Source organism: Girardinichthys multiradiatus, chromosome 7 (genome assembly GCF_021462225.1).
Source record: "Girardinichthys multiradiatus isolate DD_20200921_A chromosome 7, DD_fGirMul_XY1, whole genome shotgun sequence".
NCBI lineage: Eukaryota > Metazoa > Chordata > Actinopteri > Cyprinodontiformes > Goodeidae > Girardinichthys > Girardinichthys multiradiatus.
The window spans coordinates 28,193,214-28,206,589 of record NC_061800.1 but is presented as its reverse complement, the minus strand read 5'-3'; the positions used below and the strand labels follow the sequence as shown (position 1 = coordinate 28,206,589).

At 41.1% G+C, this 13,376-nt stretch overlaps 1 protein-coding gene across 4 annotated transcripts in view; it reads left to right on the top strand.

The window, feature by feature from the left end:
- Window positions 1-13,376, top strand: part of b3galt1b (UDP-Gal:betaGlcNAc beta 1,3-galactosyltransferase, polypeptide 1b) — a 76,845-nt gene that overhangs the window by 23,901 nt on the left and 39,568 nt on the right. The gene's annotated exons all lie outside the window — the stretch shown is intronic.

Genomic DNA, 13,376 nt, shown 5'->3' with positions numbered 1-13,376 from the left:
AAATCCAGCACCAACTGGTGATGAGGAGGGACGGATAATTCCGGCCTTTATAGAGTTATTAATGTACTGCAATGGTCCCACGTTTTGCATCTGACATGTGAAAAAGGCGGCCCAATGGTAAGTGGGCGCCCTGAAGGAGATCAATGGCGCCGTCATAAGGACGATGAGGAGGTAGTGACAAAGCTAGACTTTTGCTGAACACTCTCTGAAGGTCATAGTACTCAGAGGAAATGGCCTAAAACTATTGGGGATTCTTTTGTGGGGAAAATGAAAAATTAAAGAAACTCATGATGATTTCCTGAAGTGACCAGGTCAATCGGATGGGTGTGTTGGGAGACTGGATAAAGAGCACACCCATCTAATGCAGTGACCTTTATTGGTGATGAAAGTTCTTGTACTGGGACATAAAATTTTGCTACGGGTTGACGCCGGCCTCCAGGTTCCTGTTCCTTACGAAGCCACAGCTTGGGCACAAAGCTGTGCAGCTGAACCTGTCAGTACCCCCCCCCCCCCCCCCCCCGCACAGATACAAAAAACCTGCACACAGCCACTGTGGTGTGACAGACTCAAAATAAGAAACAGAGCTGCAGGTATGCACTGAACAAACCACTTTTCCATTTTCTCAGAGGGACATGAATCACTTTCTTACTTTGAAAGAACCACATATCAATTTTCAATTGTTTAAAATGTCCATATATATTTTATCTTTTCTAGAGTCATACCCAGGGTTAATAAGCAGTTTTGAAAGATTAATTTCACTAGAAAATATAATTATAAACTTAGAATCAGAGTAAAATCCCACATGACTTCACAGGCACATTTTGTTTCCTGTTTACACTCTGCATCACTTTTGTAGAATAAACATGAGAAGGAAAACCATTTATAATTCTGTCTCCTTCATCCTACAGAAACATCATATTTACCTTTAGGTTTTGCAATATTTCAGAAGAGATTTAACATTTTTCTGCTTTTTACATTTAACTTTATTATTATTTGCTGCCTGTGTACACTTGTACTTTTTTTGTTTAACTGCGTGTGAGCCTGTTTAGTGTGGGATGTGCTTTTGCATTTTTAATTGCTCCACAGAGAAATGGGTTTTGAGCAGAGTGTAACTAGACCATAATTATTCTGTTTCATCTAGGTTTGCTTTTACACCTAGAATCATAATTTAGGTTTTTTGAGCGGCATAAAAACTTTCAGTATTAAAAAAATCATGTGTTTTAGATTAGCATTAATCTAACTCAAATAATCTGGATAGAAATGAAAAGAGGAAATTCCACAAAGCAATGCTTAATAAATATTAGTTTAATGCAACCTTAACATTTCAAATGAAATTTCTCTGAGGTACAGAAGATTCAAAGAAATTAGATGCTCTTCCAGACTGGTATATTAAAAGAAGCATCTACTTATACTCTCAGGTAAGAATAATGTTTCAATTCTCTTAGACAAACAATATAAAACCATTGATAGAGGCAGGTAGGGTTTTAAAGAACTACAAAGTACAGCACATAGGCGCAGGGTCTCATGTGGTTGCATCTTAGTGTGGATTCTAGGTCTTTATTTCTGCAGCACACAAGAGCCCCAAAGTGCATCTGTTCTTTGTTATTGGCACAGAAACAGCAGCATCATTTTACATTTTCAACTTTTCTCTGGACTTGAAGTATTGGCATCTGACAAATGGGAAGTGGTTGTGTTCTGTATGTTATCCCTCCTGGCAGTGATCCAATTCTGTGGTGGAGTGATGGGTGTTACTCTAAATTTCATATGTTGAGTCACAGTTACCTATGAAATTTGTTTTTTGATGTCTCATAAATAAAAATTTAAGATATTTATTTTTGGGGTAAGTTGTGTAGATGAAAAGAAGAGGTGGCAGTTAAAGAAGTAATCCTTTCTCAGTTTTGCCCCGAAAACGAGAAAATATTACCCTCTTTTAATTCAAATATGAAATAATTGTTGTGATTATGAATCTGAGAATATTATTTAATATTAATATTTTATCAAATAATATTTTGGTCTGTTAAAGGTTGTACTGTGAATACCAGCCCAGTAAGGCGATGGTATTAGGACAAAATAGAAAGGTGTAAGACGAGCTCTGACATTATTGAACAGCAAAAACTCTGCACAAACGTGGAATGAATTCACACAATTTCTTAAAATACAAGAATTTATTAACAAAAATAAGTCAATCCAACTAACTACTAATTAGAATTAAAGAATAGGGAAGACATTAATGGGCTATGTACAATATAAACAAGTTGATTAAAGAGTATTAAGAACCATGACCAAAAGAGTGATGCAACATTACCATGCAATTTTATTTATGTTTGAGAACCAAGGATTATCTTGAAGAACCTGGAAGTGAAGTTAAGTTAGTCTTGGAACCAACTTAGGCAACAATCAGCATACCTTTAGACAACCATTCACAATGCAAGACCAGATAAAATATTATTTTATTAAAATAATGTTTTAAAGTAATGATCTGCTGAATAAAACCAACCTTCTGGATGACTAATTCTCAATGGGGTCTCATTAGCTGCCTTTATTTCTTGAAATAATATTTAAAGAAATATTATTGAGGGAATATTTGGGAAAAGAGCCAAATCTTTTTGGAGAAATGGGGCTTAATGGTGTTTACTTAGTTATCAAATGTAGTAAAATGATGTTAGGGACACATTATTTACTGGATTGAAACTAAACCTTTCTGGGTAAATATTCTTTAGCGGGTAAGCACGTGTCCTAAGCCGTTAGCAGTTGAAGTTAACAAAGAAGCTGATAGTGTAGGATCTCTGCTCCTCCCCTTCTGGTTGGTTCTGGCAGCTCATTGTCTGCAGCTGCAACGCATTCTCCTAATGAGCTCATGGGCTTCTTAAGGTAGCTGCTGATACAGACCTTTGCTGGAACATAACCTCAGTTATGTGGACTCCTGTCTGTCTGCCTATCCGTCTGCCTGTTGACCTGCCTATCTGCCTACCTGCCTGCCAACATCTGGTAATACTCCTTCTTAAGGACTGCACTGTAAATATTCTCATCACCAGTACTCTCTATTTCTCTCCTTGGATTCCTGGGTTTACCTCCTCCTCCTCTGGCTTCTGGACAACTCCAACTCAAGATTCCTTAAACAAAGTCTACAGTAGAAATAAACCTCATTTACCGTCTTATCCTGTGTGCTGAGTCTGTTTCATCCTCTGGTTTTGTTCTAATTCGACTATCTAAGCAATTCATGATAGTATGTTCCAGCCAACTAACAAGTCGAAGAACAATTCAGATGATGAACAGACTTCCTTAAAGGAAAGCCTACAATCTACTGAAACCATGCTTCAACAGCTACTGCAACAACAAAGGACTACGGATTCTCATCTCACGGAACTTGGTGGTATGGTTCATGCTTTAAGTGAAATCCTAACCAAACTCTCACCTGCCTCTTCCAATCCTCCAGTTCATTTAGAGAATCCTCAGCCACCCACAATTCTATCTTCTGGGATCCGAGAGCCTGACTTCTGTCAGTCTGAACGGTTTGAGGGTAATCCTAATAACTTTGGTGGTTTTTCTCTCCAGTGTGAATTAGCATTTCCCCCTCCCTTTTCCCTACTGCTGCCTCCAAGATTACGTATATTGTTACCTCGCTAAAGGGATCTGCTCTGCGATGGGCGCACGCCTATTTGGCATCTAACCCTGTTGAGTCTCTTAGTTATGCTATTTTTTCAGTCACTTCAAGAGAGTCTTCGATCAACCACTCCAGCAGGAGGCAGCGGCTAAGAAGATACTCACCCTCAAACAGGGAAGGAGAGCGTTGGCAGAGTTCGCCATCGACTTCCTGGTGGCAGCGCAGGAAGTGGGTTGGGATGAAGCGGCACTCAAGGGTATTTTTGTTAATTCCCTTGCAGATCAAGTAAAGGACCAGTTGGTTTTGAGAGATGAACCCGAAAGACTGGATGAATTAATCAACCTATCGATCCGCATTGACAACCGTCTAAGACAGAGACAAACAGAAAGGAACTGCAATTCACAGTGGAAGCACTCTCTGGCGCCTCGAACCACTTTCCTCGACACACCCACTTCCTCTTCAGAGAGGATCTGCGGAACCGGAGCCGATGCAGATTGGTCACACTTGACTCTCCCCACAGGAACGACAACGCCGCTTTGAGGGTGGCCTTTGCCTATATTGTGGACAAGGAGGACATTTTATCACAAGATGCCCCAAGAAGGGAAAAGAGAGGGCTCGTCAATACGTCAGGGGACTTTGATGAGCATATCCCATTCTTCCCCTGTCTCTCGTCTGTGTTTTCCGGTCACTATTGTTGTTGGCCAAGAGAAGTTTCCTGTTGACGCTTTTATTAATTCTGGTGCTGATCAGAATCTTATTTCCTCGGATCTGGTTGATAAACTTCAAATACCCTCTCAGCCTCAACAATTCCCTTTCTGTCACTGGCATTACTGGTCAAACCATGTCTCAAGTGAGATTTAAAGTGCCTCAGCTTCACATCATCACCTCTGGTAACCATCATGAATGGGGTGAGTTCTTTGTTGTCTCTTCCATCTCTCCACAATTAGTTTTGGGGTTTCCCTGGTTGCAGAAACATAATCCTGCTATTAATTGGGTGGAGGGCAGAGTAGAGAGATGGAGTAATCTCTGTCTCCAGAACTGCTTAAGAACTGCTGTCTCTCACTCTATCAAACAACTCAAACCTTCTGAGCCTGTTGATCTGTCCAAAGTTCCACCTGAATACCACAATCTTGCACCTGTGTTTAGCAAACAAGGGGCTCTTTCTTTACCTCTGCATCGCCCCTATGACTGCCCTATTGATCTCCTCCCAGGCGCTCCGCTACCATCCAGCAGACTCTTTAATCTCTCTGGACCCGAGAGAAAGGTCATGAAAGAGTACATTGAGGATTCTTTAGCATCTGGGATCATTCGTCCGTCTACCTCCCCTGTTGGCGCTGGATTCTTCTTCGTGGGTAAGAAGGACGGCACATTAAGACCTTGTATTGATTATAGAGGATTGAATCAAATAACTATTAAAAATAAATACCCACTACCACTTATTGATTCCATACATGAACAATTACATTCTGCCAAGATCTTCGCTAAACTCGACCTGCGCAATGCTTACCATTTGGTCCGGATCCGAGAGGGTGATGAGTGGAAAACGGCTTTCAAAATCCCCCTGGGACATTTTGAGTATTTGGTTATGCCTTTCGGGTTGACTAATGCACCTGCTGTTTTCCAGGCTCTTATTAATGATGTTCTTCGTGACTTTCTCAACCTCTTTGTTTTCGTTTATCTGGATGACATTTTGATTTTTTCCCAGGACATAGAACAACATCGCCAGCATGTCAGAACAGTTCTCCACAGGCTTTTTGAGAATCAACTCTTTGTTAAAGCCGAAAAGTGCGAATTCAGTGTCACATCTGTGTCTTTTTTGGGTTTTATTTTTGAGGCAGGCAGGTACAGAACTGATCCCGAGAAAACCAAGGCAGTGGCAGAGTGGCCTACTCCAACTGATCGCAGGCAACTTCAAAGGTTCTTGGAATTTGCAAATTTTTATAGGAGATTTATAAGGAACTACAGTCAGGTCACTGCACCTCTCACTCAACTCACCTCCTCTCTGAAAACTCGTGAGGCAGAAAGGGCATTTGGTGAGTTAAAGACTCTATTTTCTTCAGCACCCATATTGACCCATCCTGATCCATGTGCACAATTTATTGTAGAGGTTGATGCTTCTGACATTGGAGTAGGGCTATTCTATCTCAACGGTCTCCTCTGGATGATAAAGTACATCCATGTGCCTATTTTTCTCGTCGCTTGTCTCCAGCAGAGCAAAATTATGATGTGGGCAACCGTGAACTTTTAGCCATCAAGTTGGCGCTTGAGGAATGGCGGCATTGGTTAGAGGGTACTGAAGTCCCTTTTCTTATTTGGACTGATTACAAGAACCTCTCCTACATTCAAAATGCCAAGAGACTTAACCCCAGACAAGCCCGTTGGTCTCTGTTTTTTGCTCGTTTTCATTTTTCTATCTCCTACAGACCCGGTTCCAAGAACATTAAGCCTGACGCTCTCTCTCGCCAGTTCTCTCATTCTGATCAATTCAAGACTGAAGCTTCCATCCTACCGGATTCTTGTATTGTGGGCGCCCTCACCTGGGCCATTGAAAAGGACATCAGGGAGGCACAGAGGTCCGAACCTGACCCAGGTACTGGCCCAGTGGGCAAGCTATTCGTTCGTTCCCAACTCTGTCGTCGATAAAGTTCTGGATTGGGTGCACAACAATAAACTGACTTGTCATCCTGGGGTGACTCGTATGATCACATTTACCAAAACGTTTTTCTGGCAGCCTACTATGGCAGCTTGTCCCACATGTGCTTGAAACAAGAACACTAATCAACCCCCTGCTGGTCTTCTTCAACCTCTGCCCACCCCTAGCCGCCCCTGGTCCCACATTTCCGTTGATTTCATCACTGGTCTCCCGCCATCTGACGGTAACACAGTCATCCTTACTATTGTTGACAGATTCTCTAAGACAGCCCATTTTGTTCCTTTACCTAAGCTTCCGTCTGCATTGGAGACTGCCCAACTCTTGGTTCTCCACGTTTTCCGCATCCATGGCATACCTTTGGACATTGTTTCAGACCGAGGCCCACAGTTCATCTCGCAAGTTTGGAAGGAGTTTTGCAAAGCTCTTGGTGCCTCCGTAAGTCTTTCGTCTGGATACCAACCCCAATCTAATGGACAGACAGAAAGATGCAACCAGGAACTTGAAGTCGCCTGAGGTGCGTTATAAATGACAACCCCTCTTCTTGGTGCAAACATCTCACATGGATTGAATATGCTCACAACACACATACTTCCTCTGCTACTGGTTTGTCCCCCTTTGAGGCTTCACTGGGCTATCTACCTTCGCTGTTTCCCAGTGTTGAATCTGACATTCTGGTCCCCTCTGTTCAGCATTATGTTTCCAGGTGTCGCAGGATCTGGCAACAGACCAGGAGGACCCTCCTACGCACCCTGGAACAAAATAAGAGGTTTGCTAACCGTCACCGTTCTGCTGCACCTGTCTACTGCATCAATCAGAGAGTCTGGCTTTCCACCAGGAATATTAAATTAAAAGATACTTCTAGAAAGTTGGCCCCCCATTTCATTGGCCCTTTTCTCATCAAGAGGATCATCAACCCATCTGTGGTGAGACTCAAACTACCATCTTCCATGCACATTCACCCTACTTTCCATGTTTCCCAGATCAAGCCAGTCTCGGAAAGTCCCCTGAGTCCTCCCACCAAGCCCCCTCCTCCTGCTCGACTCATTGATGACCACCCTGCATATACGGTCAATCGTATCCTGGATGTTTGGCGTAGGGGGCGTGGTTTTCAATATCTTGTGGATTGGGCAGGATATGGACCTGAAGAGAGAACCTGGGTTCCCCGTTCTCACATCCTGGACCCTGCTCTCATCACGTCCTTTTACAAACTCCATCCTGAAAAGCATTCTGGATTGCCTGGAGGCAATTGTTGAGGGGAGGGTACTGTAGGATCTCTGCTCCTCCCCTTCTGGTTGGTTCTGGCAGCTCATTGTCTGCAGTTGCAATGCATTCTCCTAATGAGCTCATGGGCTTCTTAAAGTAGCTGCTGATACAGACCTTTGCTGGAACATAACCTCAGTTATGTGGACTCCTGTCTGTCTGCCTATCCGTCTGCCTGTTGACCTGCCTATCTGCCTACCTGCCTGCCAACATCTGGTAATACTCCCTCCTAAGGACTGCACTGTAAATATTCTCATCACCAGTACTCTCTCTCTCTCTCCTTGGATTCCTGGGTTTACCTCCTCCTCCGGCTTCTGTACAACTCCAGCTCAAGATTCCTTAAACAAAGTCTACAGTAGAAATAAACCTCATTTACCGTCTTATCCTGTGTGCTGAGTCTGTTTCATCCTCTGGTTTTGTTCTACTTCGACTATCTAAGCAATTCATGATACACTCAGTGTTAGTGAACTAAATCAAATAGTGGCATTTTGGGTTTACAGAGTTTCCACATAACTAAGATTGTATGATATCTGCATCCTAACCAGTTGTTTGGAGGCATGCCAGTAAAATACTTTTTCCTTCCTACCTTTCCAAACATAAATATGTGGAGGTAAATATTACTGGGGCTTACCTGGAACTGTGTGCTTTGTTCAGATGAGACTGTTGTGATTATGAATATAAAGATATTATTTAATATTAATACTTTAATATTTTATTATATAATATTTTGGTGTTAAGGGTTGTCCTGTGAATACCAGCCCATTAAGGCAGTGGTATTAGGACAAAATTGAAAGGGATGAGCCAAGCATTGGCCATTGGCATGACTGAACAGCAAAACTCTTCTGGGCTATGTACAATATCAACAAGTGAATCAACGATGGTTGAAAACCATGGCCGAAAATTGATGCAACATAACCATGCAATGTTATTTATGTTTGAGATCCAAGGATTATCTTGAAGAATCTGGAAATGAAATTAAGTTAGTCTTGGAACCAACTTAAGCAATAATTTGTATACCTTTAAACAACCATTCAGAATGCAAAATCAGTTATGTCTTTATTTTGATAAACATTTTAAAGAATGATTTTGGTGAATAGAACCAACTTTCTGGATGGCCAATTCTCAACTGTGTTTAATTAGCTGGCTTTATTTATTAAGATAATATTTAAAGAAATATTCAGGAAATATTACAATAATATTTATGGAAATATTATTTTGAACAAGACCAAACCTTTTGGAAAAATGGGTTTAAATGGTGTTTAATTAGATATCACGTTTAGTAAAATAATATTTATAAGGAAATATTCCTTCCTAGATTGGAAACAAAACAACCTTTCTGGGTAAATGATCTTCAGCTGACTAATAAAGTGGCGAGCCCATGCTCTTAGCTTTTAGCGGTTGGAGCTAACAAAAGAAGCTTATAGTTGTTACCAGAATCAAACATGTACCTTTAAAATACCATTAATTAAAGGGTTGAAATGCATAAGTGTTGACGGCTCGATATGGGCTATCTTCTGTGTTTAAAACCACCCTTTAAATAAAGTTTGTCTTAACTTAAAAAAAAACCAACACAGAACACATCCTTAACTGAGTGCTAGTCTGCTAGCACTTAGTGTAGCTGAGTTTCTCAACACAAACAAAAACAAACGTCATTAAACAAACATTTTCATGATTTACCTCTAAACTAATTTTTTCTGCCCAAACACTACCTCTTACGTGAACCGTGCTGAAGAGAAGTTGTCCTGGGGGTTGAGGAAACATCCATGTGTGGGTAAACAAAGGGTTAACTTGCAGCCAACCTCCGTAGCTGTGGGGTGGGGTGGCTCGTTCTACTGGCCCGGGGCGAACTGCACGCAAAGCAGCATGCTGTATTGCGGTACCTTTGTCCTTCCTTCAGACCAGGAACACCGCTCCACTCGGCATTGTAGAGACATGGTCTCTGCTGGGAACTCTCTGGAACACAGTTTGCTTCTGTAGACCTCAGAAAGAAAAGTCAAGCTATGCTTGCACCTTAATTTCCCCGCTCATGAATGAATACCGGATACATAAACAGCAATTCATTGCTACTTAACTTAGTGCATATGATTGATGATTGTATGACACCCTTGGATCCAGTTTGAAGAGTTATGTCTGTTTGCCAGCAAAGAGACATTAGCGCACTGTGTGTCCCTCCTTCCAGCTCCTCTGGGGACCTGCGTGGAAGAGGTCTGTTTGTTGTAATGCAGGGTTTTTATTCAAACAGTGACGTCATGGGAATTCCGCTGTTACCGCTCTTGTTCCTGTTTCTGGCTGTGCTGGAAGTAGGTAAATGCAATTTATTTTGAAAGTTCCAGAACAGTTCTTACTGGGCTTTAATGTTGTAACTCATGGCTGGGTACCAACTAAGATGTAAATTTTCTGCAACAAAAACACTTTGTGCCCACTGTAAATTAATGGGGGAGGATAGGTGATGCTTCTGGCCTGTTTCTCTTTCAAAAGCCCTGCAAACCTTGTTGGAGTGTAAGGCATGATGAACAGGACATTTTAAAGAAAACATCTGGTGGCCTCTGGCATTCAACTAATATAGGTCATCAGTGAGTCTTTTAAGAGGATAATGATTCAAGCGTATTGGGAAATCAACACAGAACAATTCACAAAATCAACCTTCATCCATATCTTTCCCAGTCTTCGGTCCTAAATCTTATAGAAAACCTGTGGGGAGACCCAGGACTCTAGAGAGTCTAGAGAGATCGCACAAAGGAAGGAGGAATGGCCAGTGATACTTCTCTGTATATCATCCATGTCATTAAAATATTATAGTGAAAGACTAAGTGCTGTCTAATAGCAAAATGGAGCTGTGCAAATGGTAAAAGAGATTTTGTCAATTTGTTCCTTGATGTAGGATTTTTCCATATTGAATGTTTTTTTTTTTTTCTAAATTGTTTATTATGAAATAGTGCTTCTGCAATAAAAGATTTGTTTGTTTTAATGTATTTTATGCATCTTTAAAAGCGGTACCCATAATTGTAGATGGAGCTGTCGATTGAGTGAAACATTGACAGTCCCTCCCTATCTTACCGTGTCACTCTTGAGTAACACTTTGAACTGTATAAGCTTTTTCAGTCATGATGTAATAATAACCCAGTGTGTGCATCACAGAAAATACTATACTGCTAATTTTAATATCATTTATGATGGTTGCTGTGCTGTCCTGCATGGTGGTGCAGTTGGTAAGCACTGTTGCCTTGCAGCAAGAAGGTCCTGGGTTCAACCCCCAGCCAGGAGTCTTTCTGCATTTTCTCTGGGTACTCTGGCTTCCAGTTAACCTGTTAGGTTAATTGGTTTAAACCTTAGGTGTGAATGTGTGTGTGTGTTGGCCTGCAATGGACTGGTGACGTGTCCAGGGTGTACCCTGCCTCCCACCCATAGACTGCTGGAGATAGGCACCAGCTTCCCCGTGACACCTTATGGAAGAAGCGGTAGAAAATAACTGACTGACTGGTTGCTATGTTTCACAATGGTAGTGCTGGTAACACACTACCCTGAATCCAATACTCAAAAAGCATTCTAATGATTATTTTATGACTGTAAGTTGTAATTTTGTAGGTTGTTGCTTTGAATTTGCATAAGCAGTAGATGAAATTCACTTTTATGCTACTGTATCCACTTTGTATTTAAAGCTTTTGATTAGGCAAAAGCTGCAGGAAAATATTTGACAGCCATTAGGTTTCTTTTGTTTTGTTTCAAACAATTTTAAATGAAAAATTTTATTTATAAGCAAAATGCATTTATAAGCTGTGGTCTTTGGTATGACAACAGCAGTGCACATTGGAACGCAAGCCTGTGCACTTGCATAGAGTTGTTTTCTGAATCCAATTAATCCTTTTTATGTTTTATAATAGTGTTGGGACCCAGCCATGGGTACAAAATGAAAGGCCAGTTTGAACTTTTCTGGAACTTTCAAAATAAATTGCATTAACCTACTTCCAGCACAGCCAGAAACAGGGAATAACAGTGGACTTCCCGTGACGTCACTGTCCCGTGCTAATGTCTCTTTGCTGGCAGACATAACTCTTCAAACTGGATCCAAGAGTGTCATACGATCACGTGATCATATTCACTAAGTTAAGTAGGAATGAATTGCTGTTTGTGTATCCGGTATTCATTCATGAACGGGGTAATTAAGGTACAAGTGTTGCTTGACTTTCTCTATGAGGTCTACAGAAGCAAACTGTGTTCCAGAGAGTTCCCAGCAGAGACCTTGTCTCTACGACGCTGAGTGGAGCAGTTTTCCCAGTCTGAAGGGAGGACAACGGGACCGCATTACCATGGTTACAGCAGTAACGTGCAGTTTGGCCGGCCGACAGAATGAGCCGCCCCACCCCACAGCTACAGAGGTTAGCTGCAGTTCACCCTTTGTTCACTGTGGAAGCTTCATACATCTTTGTCGCTCGGACAACTTTTCCTCAGCATGGTTCACGTAAGAGGTTAGGTTTGGGCAGAGAGGAGTAGTTTAGAATTAAATAATCTAAACCTTTTTCGTTTTATGACGTTTGGTTTTGTTTGTGTTGAAACTCAGTCATCTTAGTGTTAGCAGATTATCTGCTCAGCACATGTGCTCAGTTTGTGTGTTCTGTGTTTGTGTGTGTTTTTTTTTAAGTTAAGACAAACTTTATTTAAAGGGTGATTTTAAACACAAAAGATCGGCCATAACGCACCATCCACACTTATGCATTTTAACCTTTTTATTAATGGTATTTTAAAGGTATGTGTTTGATTCTGATGATAAGCTTATTTTGTTAGCTTCAACCGCTAACAGCTAAGAACACGTGCTTGCCTGCTAAAGATCATTTACCCAAAAAGGTTGTTAGTTTTCAATCTAGTAAAATAATATTTCCCTAAATATTATTTTACTAAACTTGATAACTAAGTAACACAGTTAAGCCCATTTCCCAAAGATTTGGTTCTTATTCAAAATAATCTTTCTTTAAATATTATTTTAATAATGGTGACTCGCCACGGGAAAACCAGGAACAAGTCGGCAGAGCACAAACTGAGAAAATAGTGATTTTCGTTTTATTGCAAAATGTGGAAGTTGAAATTATTAACTATCCACTCAATTATTTAAATGACAGTTTTGGAGGTTTTAAAATTGTAAATTTGATGTTTAAACTTGGCTTGTTTTAAGCCTAAAATTCAGCAACTCGTATATACATTTTGGGGAGGGGAAAAGCCTCAGCTCATTTCTGTAGCGGCTTTGTTTGGCTCCACGCTGGATTTTGTTCTGCTTGTCGGCCAATAACCAGCGTGCTTCAAGAAACTTTGTGGCTAGTTAACAGCTCCTATGAAAAATAATGTGTTTCTTCACGATTGACCAAGGTCAATGTGTTGCAAATGAACTGAATCACGGCTGTTACATCAGTACCACCGCCGCCGGACTCTCTTCGGATTCTGAATCAGAAGTAGATGAAGTGGAAGATTACAGCGACTGCATTACTTTGGATAACATTCCTAGTTTGCAGTTGTCTTCAACCCAAGACAAGGATGACGAAGAAAGCTTTGGACTGGCGGCTGAGGAGCTAAAACGTAAGATATCAGAAGCTATTGCTATCACAACATTTCAGGAAAACAGAGACAGTGAAATGGAGAAGATACGTAACTTTGACTTTAAATGCTATGGAAGAAGAAAGGAGAAATCTTCATAAACTTTCTCCAGAGATCATGTACAACATACGGATGGATTCTTTAGCAGCAGAAAGGGAGTGGCAGGGCATGAGAATAATCGGACATCTTGAAGCAAACCGCCGTACAGGAGAAACTTCAGCAATGACCACATCCACCAAGAAGACACCCCAGGACAACTTATTCCATCGGAGGCAT